This window comes from Myotis brandtii, unplaced genomic scaffold, assembly GCF_000412655.1.
Source record: "Myotis brandtii unplaced genomic scaffold, ASM41265v1 scaffold266, whole genome shotgun sequence".
In the NCBI taxonomy this organism is placed as follows: Eukaryota; Metazoa; Chordata; class Mammalia; order Chiroptera; family Vespertilionidae; genus Myotis; species Myotis brandtii.
In genome coordinates this window covers 12,296,575-12,305,424 of record NW_005360124.1, presented here as the reverse complement: position 1 = coordinate 12,305,424, position 8,850 = coordinate 12,296,575, and the positions used below count along the sequence as shown (strand labels likewise).

General features: G+C 38.6%; 1 protein-coding gene across 1 annotated transcript in view; it reads left to right on the top strand.

The window, feature by feature from the left end:
* LOC102241552 (chromosome unknown open reading frame, human C9orf135) overlaps positions 1-8,850 on the top strand; it is a 122,074-nt gene that overhangs the window by 69,989 nt on the left and 43,235 nt on the right. The gene's annotated exons all lie outside the window — the stretch shown is intronic.

Here is an 8,850-nt window from a genome sequence, read left to right as displayed (position 1 = left end):
GCACCTTAGTATTTTACTTCCGCACTGCACCTCCTCTGAGTCTTGGTATGCTTTTCTCTTTCCTTCTAGTTGTAGAATTTCCACTCAGCCAGCCTTCCTGTGGTTCTGGGTGATGTCCGTTCCATCTTTTAGTTGTATTTTTGAAGTGGTTGTGCGAGGCAGCAATCTCCAGTGTTTACCTATGCTGCCATCTTGGTTTCTCTGGACTCTAATTTTTTGTGTGGGTTGGTTTATTTGGTCAGCCCAGGCTAAATTTATTCTCATTGTATTTTAAAAATAAATCCATGAAATAAGATTTCATAATAAGTGCAATTTAGCACTGCCTCCAACTCTTAATTAGCAAATATGAGAAAACCTGTAAGCCTTGTGAGTAGAGAAATGATAATTAATAAAGAAAATGCTGCCCTGGCTGGTGTTTCTAAGTGGTTAGAGCCTCAGCCCCCCCTGCACTGAGGGGTCTCGGGTTTGATTCCCAGTCAAGGGCATATACATGGATTATAGATTCCATCCCCAGCCCTGGTTGGGGTGCATGCGGGAAGCAACCAATTGATGTGTCTCTCCCACATCAATGTCTCTTTTTCTCTCTCTCTGTCTCTTTCTTCCTCCCCCCCCTCCGCTTTTCTCCTCTCCCTCCCTCCCTCTTTCCCTTCCACTCTTTCTAAAAAGCAATGGAAAAAATATCCTCTGTTGGAGGATTAACAAAAATGCAGCTATGCCAGGTCAGTATTTACCAGCAAAGTTTTACTAGAATTTCTTGCTACTTTAAACTGTGTCTGTATATAGGATGTCCCAACAAAATGTACACATGCACTTTGAATAATTATAAAGGCAGTGTTTATTAAAATACATTCCATCTTCAAAATTGAGCTATCAGCTGTTAAAGTGTGTATACATTTTTTGGGACACGCTGTGTACATAAGTGTGTGTATTATGTGTGTGTGAATATATATATGTACTGCTGGCATCACCCTAATCTCTGTCTTCATCTTGACATGGCATTCTCTGTGTGTGCATATGTGTCCAAATTTTCCTTCTTATAAGGACAACAGTCATATTGCAGTAGGGTTCCAGCCTAGTTTAGTATTATCTCATTTTAACTAATTGTATCTGCAATGACCCTATTTCTGAATAAGGTCATTTTGTAAGGTACTGGGGGTTAGAATTCAACATATGAGATTGGGGGGTGAGGGGGATTCAGTTCAAACCAGAATACTTCTCAAGAGAGTAGTCCTCATTCTTTCAAAGTGTGTAAACTTTCTGCACAAGGGAATGAAGGCTACAGTCTACAAGCTGTTTTCTCTCTTGTGATCAAACCAAAATACTGTTGTTAACTACAACTTTTCAGCCAAGAATATGCAATGGGGAAAGGATAGTCTCTTTAAAAAATGTGCTGGGAAAACTGGACAGCCCCCATTCAAAAAAATGAAACTGGAACCCTATCTTACCCATACCCAACAATCAACTAAAATGGATTAAAGCCTTGAATGTAAGACCTAACACCATAAAACCCCTAGAAGAAAACATTGGGGGCAAGCTCCTTTACATTGATAGTAATGATGATTTTTTGCTTTGACACTAAAATCAAAGGCAACAAAGGCAAAACTAAACAAGTGGGCTACATAACAAATGTTCCGTACATCAAAGGAAACCATCAACAAAATAAAAAAGGCAACCTACAGAATGGGTGAAAATATTTGCAAATGATATATCTTGTAGAGTTAATATTTAAAATATATGAAAGATGTATAAAACTCAATAGAAAAAAATTTGTTTAAAAAATGGGTGGAGGAACTACAGAGACATTTTCCCAAAGACTATATGCCAGTGACCAACAGGTACATGAAAAGATATTCAACATAATTCATCATCAGGAAAATGCAAATCAAAATCACAATGAGAGATCACCTCACACATGATAGAATGGCTATCATCAAAAAAGACAATAGATAACAAGTATTGATGGGAATGTGGAGAAAAGGGAACCTTTGTGCTGTATTGGTGGGAATGTAAATTGGTGCAGTCACTATGGGGAATAATATGGAAGCTCTTCCAAAACTTAAAAATAGAACCATCATATGATCCAGCAATTCCCCTTCTAGATATTTATCCAAAGGAAATAAAATTGCTATCTTGAAAAGATATATGCCCCCCCTCCCCCATGTTCATTGCAGCATTATTTACAATAGCCAAGACATGGAAACAACCTAAGTGTTCAACAACAGATGAATGAATAAAGAAAATGTGATATACATATACATATATACATATATATGTATATATATGTATATACATATACACACAATGGAATATTATTCAGCTATAAAAAGAAAAACAAGGAAATCCTGCCATTTGCAAAAACATGAATGGCCCTTGAGGGCATTATGCTAAGTGAAATAAATCAGACAGAGGAAGATAAATACTGTACAATCCTACTAGTATGTAAAAATAAAAACAAACAAGTAAATAAACAAACAGAACTCATAGATTCAGAAAACAGACTGGTGGTTGTCAGAGGGGGTGTGGATGAAATGAAAGAATGTAGCCAAAAGGTATAAACTTCCAGTTATAAAACAAGTAAGTGCTTAGGAAGTAATGTACAGCATGGTGAGTATAGTTTACAACACAGTATTATATATTTGAAAGTTGCTAAAAGTGTAAATCTTAAAGTTCTCATCACAAGGAAAAAATTATGTGTGGTGATGAATGTTAACTAAAATTATTGAGGCAGTCTTTTATCAATATAAACATATACCAAATCATGTTGTACAACTAAAACTAGTATAATTTTATATGTCAGTTATAGCTCATTAAAAAAGAAAAAGACTTCTTACTATAAATAAAAAAGTCCCCTCTAAAAAAACTATTACCATCCAACCAGTGTGGCTCAATGGTTGAGCAACAACCCATGAACCAGGAGGTCACGGTTCGATTCCTGGTCAAGGCACATGCTTGGGTTGTGGGCCAGATCCCGAGTGGGGAGCATGCAGGAGGCAGCTGATTAATGATTCTCATCATTGATGTTTCTGTCTCTCCCTCTCCCTTCCTCTCTGAAATCAATAAAAACATATAAAACAATTACCTAGCTGTTGTAATACTTTTATAGTACACATTTTTTAAAACCAGAACTCAGATACTAACAAGCTAAATAAATGTTTGTAAAAATCCTACCACTTCTGATGAAATTGATAGAAAAGGATAAAAAAATAATTATTATTAGGAAAATTCTGGTCTTTTGGAGTTAGTGGTGGTCTCTATGATACAGTTTCTATTGTTTTATATAAGACCCAGAAATGAGGATTCAGTATCAAAATACTGGTTTTATTTTTCTAGTTCAGGCAATCATTTCTATGGAATAAATTATACTCTGGTTAATGCTTAAAATCTGGCTCCCTCTACTGGAAGATATAAAGGAAGGAGCTCCCTTCTTTCAACCTGAAGTCTAAGAAGCATATACAGGATAGAAGTTCACAACTCATGTTTTCCTATATTTATGCATATATATAGAAATTGCCTCATTGACCAACGTGTGGTCTGTAATGAGGAAAAACTTGTAAATCTCACTATTTGTAAATCAACCACCAACTGTCCCCCACTTCCTGTTAATGGAGGGGAGCATGCCTCGTCTCCCCTGTTGCTGCTGGGGGTGAGGTTCTTGGGGGTACAAGCACCCCAGAGGTCCCCAGGGGAGGATGAGATGTAGTAGAAAGCCTTAGTTCCGTGGTATAATTCCCCTGGGTTTCCAGTCCCATTTCCCTTGTCCAGTCATAGAAGAAGTATAACTGGGGCTAAAATCAGAGTCAGTGTCCAGAGTTCCTTTCCATGTTGGAGCCAGGTCCAGTACAGCATAAGGCTAGCTCAGCTTGTGTTTCCGCTGCAGTCCATCAGTCCATTGCATGTGGGGTCCATATGGCTGTGGGCCATACCGGCAAATGCTAGAGACCCAAGAGAGCACGCTTCCCGAACAACAGGAGTCCCAAGAGTCAAAGAGAGCACATAGCTGCTTTGTTTGGGGGATTATGTATTCCAAATATTCATGCGCTTGCATGGCCACACCCATTCTGGCCAGCCATCTCTATCCCCAGGTGTGATGGGCAGGCAAGTATCTTCCCTATGTCACCTCAGCTTTACTGGGCATGCGTCTATCTTCCCTATGTGGTTCCCTCCTCCAGTGTTTTGCAGGGAACATGCCTATGTCTTCCCTTTGTTCCTTTTCTGTTATTAATAACTAAATAATTACAACGCTATCATCCCCACTTCGAACAGAGCTAATGTTTAATTCAGCTCCTAAAGCAAATAAGAATATGGCTGTGCATTAATGTTCCCCTCATTGAGACATGGTCTGCTGGTCTGCATTTAGGATTTCAGAGCTGGAAGGATTTCAGAGACCCTCCCATCTAACTTGTTATTTTCCTGGTGGGAAAGCACAGGTGCCGAGAGAGGAAGCGGCTTCCTAAAATCATGCAGTTATGAGAACTTCAAAGTGCATATGACAAATTATGTATGGTGCACTTCTCTAACATTTTACAGTGATTAATGCATCAAATCAAGTTAATAAATATTTCCCATGTTGCCTACTGTGTGCCAGACACCAAGAGATGTACACAGATGTGCATGATATGATCTTTGCTCCTCAAAGAACTTATGGTTAATTAAATTTTATGATTGATGATCCAGGTTAGACACAGCTGCCTGGTTTACAACTCCAAATGGCCAATTAAATGGCCTTTTCACATTAAGAAGCAATAATTCCTGACAGATGATTGATCATTTCTTTGCACAGCCAGTTAATATCATTGATTAGGTGTTGGCTCCTCTACAGCAAGCTTTGGGGCATGACTGGTTTCTGAACTAGAAATTGTCCTTGATGGGTGGGTGATATATGTGTTGGGGTGGGATTACAAAATTTTGTTTTTGTTGTAAGTGTAGAAAATGGCTTCTGACTATCCTGGTAAATGATCTAAAGTTGCTTTTGAATGGAAATGTCAGCATCTCCAAGTGTATTGGGAAGCACATCTGCTTATCCAGTTCTATTTATTGGTCCAACAGACTCAGCCCTAAGCCAATCTTGCAATGCTAAGATGCCCATGCAAGCCGTTTGTAATAAATTCAGTATATTATTTTTATCTGCCCACTCTAACTTCCATAGCAGCTGTAATAGCACCATTCCTATGCATCTGTCTGTATGCGTTTATAAACCATCACCTAAGAGTGAACGAGTGAGCAGGCAAAGGATGGAGTGCTGAAGCCATTCTTTTTTTGTTTGGACCATTCCACTGCTCACTTATCCTGTCTCCCCAAGAAACAAAGTTATTAATTATGTAGAAACAGTAGTTGTAGTGATAGCCAGAGCTTCAACCCCAGATCTGTTTGGCAGCTGTGTCACCCTAGGAAAGTTACTTAACCTCATGCCTCACATTCCAAATAAGGTTGCTGTCATGATTAATGACTTAATATACATGAAGCCATTAGAAGAGATCCTGGTACATAGTGAGCATGTATATGCATCGGCTTATATTATTATTACTTGGTTTGTATGTGCAAGAAAAACTAATATGGTGTTTATAAATTCTTAAAAGGACTCAAAAGGTAATTTACAAAATGAGACCCAACTACATAATGCCATTTCCTGCTGGTTCTGGATACAGATATAGGGTAAGTTATTCTCTGGTGGGGAAACAGCCTTTTCAGTAACAACAGGCACCCGGGAGAGAAAGCTCAGTTATCACCTAATGAGCTAAATGCCAATCTCCTGCTGTTCCCATATCTTCTGCTTATAACAGTGGTTCTCAACCTTGGCTGCACATTAGAATTACCTGGGAATCTTTTTAAAATCCTGATAATGTGCAGCCAAGGTTGAGAGCCACTGGCTTAGAAGATATAAAAGTATTATCAAAATGATTTTGTTAAGTTCATTGGGTGAGTGTGTGGGGAGAAACTCCTAGAGTCAAAAGTCAATCTGAATTTGAGCACACCACATCTCTCTTCCTTCTGAAACATTTTTAGGAAACATAGGCTGTTCTATTTCAAAGTCATTGGTGGCTCTTGGGTACTCGGTTTTAGCATCAAAGGAAAGATACAACTGCAATAAAGGGACTCTGTGTTCTTAATATTCACCATGTAACATCAGGTGCTTCCCTCAGCCCCGCTTTGACTAGAACTTTTCCACGCATTTAGCTTTTAAAATCAAATGAGACTTAATCAGCTGTTTCCTGTTTCATATCACTGGCATCTTATTCTGTACAGCCCAGAAATCAAGCTGAGCTTGAATTAAGATCCTGTTTTCTAGGCTGTTTCTGAAAGATAAAAAGACTAGTTGGATTTTAGCATCTTCAAAGCCCATACAACAGGCTGAGTTTTAGAGGTTTAATCATTTGTGTTACATAGTGTCTATTCAGGTACTGACAAAAATCACACCTTTTATGAACTGTTTTCTCTTAGTGGCTGTGGTCTTACCAGGATAAAGCATGGTTCCACCATAAGTGTCTTATCAACATTAATTGGGAATCTCACCCCATGTCACTAGTTGCTATAAACCTATTTGGCATTAATGAGTAGACAACATATATTTATTTCATGGCCATTCTGCTCTAAGTCAGCAATTAATAAACTCATTACAATTAAGGGCTGTGGCCCAGAAATCAAGCTGAGCTTGAATTAAGATCCTGTTTTCTAGGCTGTTTCTGAAAGATAAAAAGACTAGTTGGATTTTAGCATCTTCAAAGCCCATACAACAGGCTGAGTTTTAGAGGTTTAATCATTTGTGTTACATAGTGTCTATTCAGGTACTGACAAAAATCACACCTTTTATGAACTGTTTTCTCTTAGTGGCTGTGATCTTACCAGGATAAAGCATGGTTCCACCATAAGTGTCTTATCAACATTAATTGGGAATCTCACCCCATGTCACTAGTTGCTATAAACCTATTTGGCATTAATGAGTAGACAACATATATTTATTTCATGGCCATTCTGCTCTAAGTCAGCAATTAATAAACTCATTACAATTAAGGGCTGTGGGGCTGTGGACTTCCTGCATTGCAGTGTGAGGAGCTCTGTTGACTTGCTTCATAGAGAAACTGATGAAAATTATTATTTTTTAAATATTAAAACCTCTAGAAATGGTCCTATGGGCAAACAGCAAATGAAAATACATCTATTTAAGAACATATACAAAAGTTTGGGAGTACTGCTCTCCCCTACTGTCCCGGCTCAGTAAGACAGACACTTCATGTCAGACTGCTGCAGCCAGGGAGCCAGGGATCCCCCTCCCCCAGCTTTTGTCCCCTCCCCCAGATCCAGAGCTCTGGCTCAGAGATTTTGCCTGTGGGAGAGCAGGCCATAAAACAGATAGCTCTTAATCTTTTTCTAAGGGAACTGACTTCATTTGTAACTGACTTTACAGAAGTTCAAGCCAAAGGGCATTCTCCCGAAGTGGGGCTATTTGTGAAATGCATTTGGGAGGCAAATTTGTGGATTTAATGACAGCCTAGATTATAGGTTGATGACTTTGCAGGAGAAGGCTAGAATAGACTGTTGGGAGGAGTCTATTCTGGGTGACAACAGATATCAAAGAGTAATGTTAGAAACCATTCCTTTAGCCCAGCCTGGTGTGGCTCAGTTGTTGTGCGTCCATCCATGAACCAGGAGGTCACGCCTTGATTCCCAGTCAGGGCACATGCCTGGGTTGCAGACTTGATGGCCAGTAGGGGGCATACAGGAGGCAGCCGATCAATGATTCTCTATCACATTGATGTTTCTATCTCTCTCTCCCTCTCCATTCCTCTCTGAAATAAAAACATATTTAAAAAAGAAAAGAAAGAACCCATTCTTTTAAAGGTGCCACAATTTGCTTGGATTCATTTGTAGAGCTATTTATGAACCAGATTATTGTTTAAAACAGTAGAGCAATTAGCCAACATTTAGTGGAGCTTAATGGCTAGCAGCTAGCAGTGGTCAGCAAAAGAAAGAAAGAAAGCCCTACTGAGGTTATACCCAAAGGCATGCCTCCCTGAGGAGAGCATGAGGGGCTTCACACTGTGGGATAAGAGGAAAATAGACTTCAGTAAAATAACCCAGCAAGTCAATAAAAACCATAAAAAGCAAATAACAATAATAGTTCTGCAGAGTGAGTTAGAATTGCTACAATGTACTATCTAGAATATCTAGTTTCCAACAAAAAATTATGAGACTTGCAAAGGAACAGGACAGTATGACCCATATTCACAGAAGAAACAAAAGAAAAAACAGGCAACACAAACACATGCTGTCTGTGAGAGTGACCAGATGTCAGATTTGACAGAAAAATACTTTAAAAGTAGCCATTAAATATATGTTAACAGAACTAAAAGAAAGATGATTAAAGAAGTAAAGGAAGGTATGATGACAATGTTGAATCAGATAAAGATTATCAATATATAGAAATTATTAAAAGAACCAGATGGGAATTCTAAAGTTGAGAAGTTCATTACCTGAAATAAACTTGGTACAGGTGCTAAGTAGATTTGAATTGGCAGAAGAAAGAATTTGCCAGCTTGATGACAGATAAAATAGAGATTAAGCAAGCCAAAGAAGAGAGAAACCATTTTATGAAGCCAGTATTACTCTGATATCAAAACCATACAGACATCACAATAAAAGAAAACTACAGACCAATTTCTTTTTTTTTTTTTAATTTATTTTTTATTAAATCTTTTTATTGTTCAGATTATCACATTAGTTACTCTTTTTTCCCACCATAACTCCCCTCCACCCAGTTCCAACCCCACCCTCTGCCCTCACTCCCCACCCACTGTCCTCATCCATAGGTGCACGATTGTTGTCTAATCTCTTCACTCACCCCCACACCCCTTT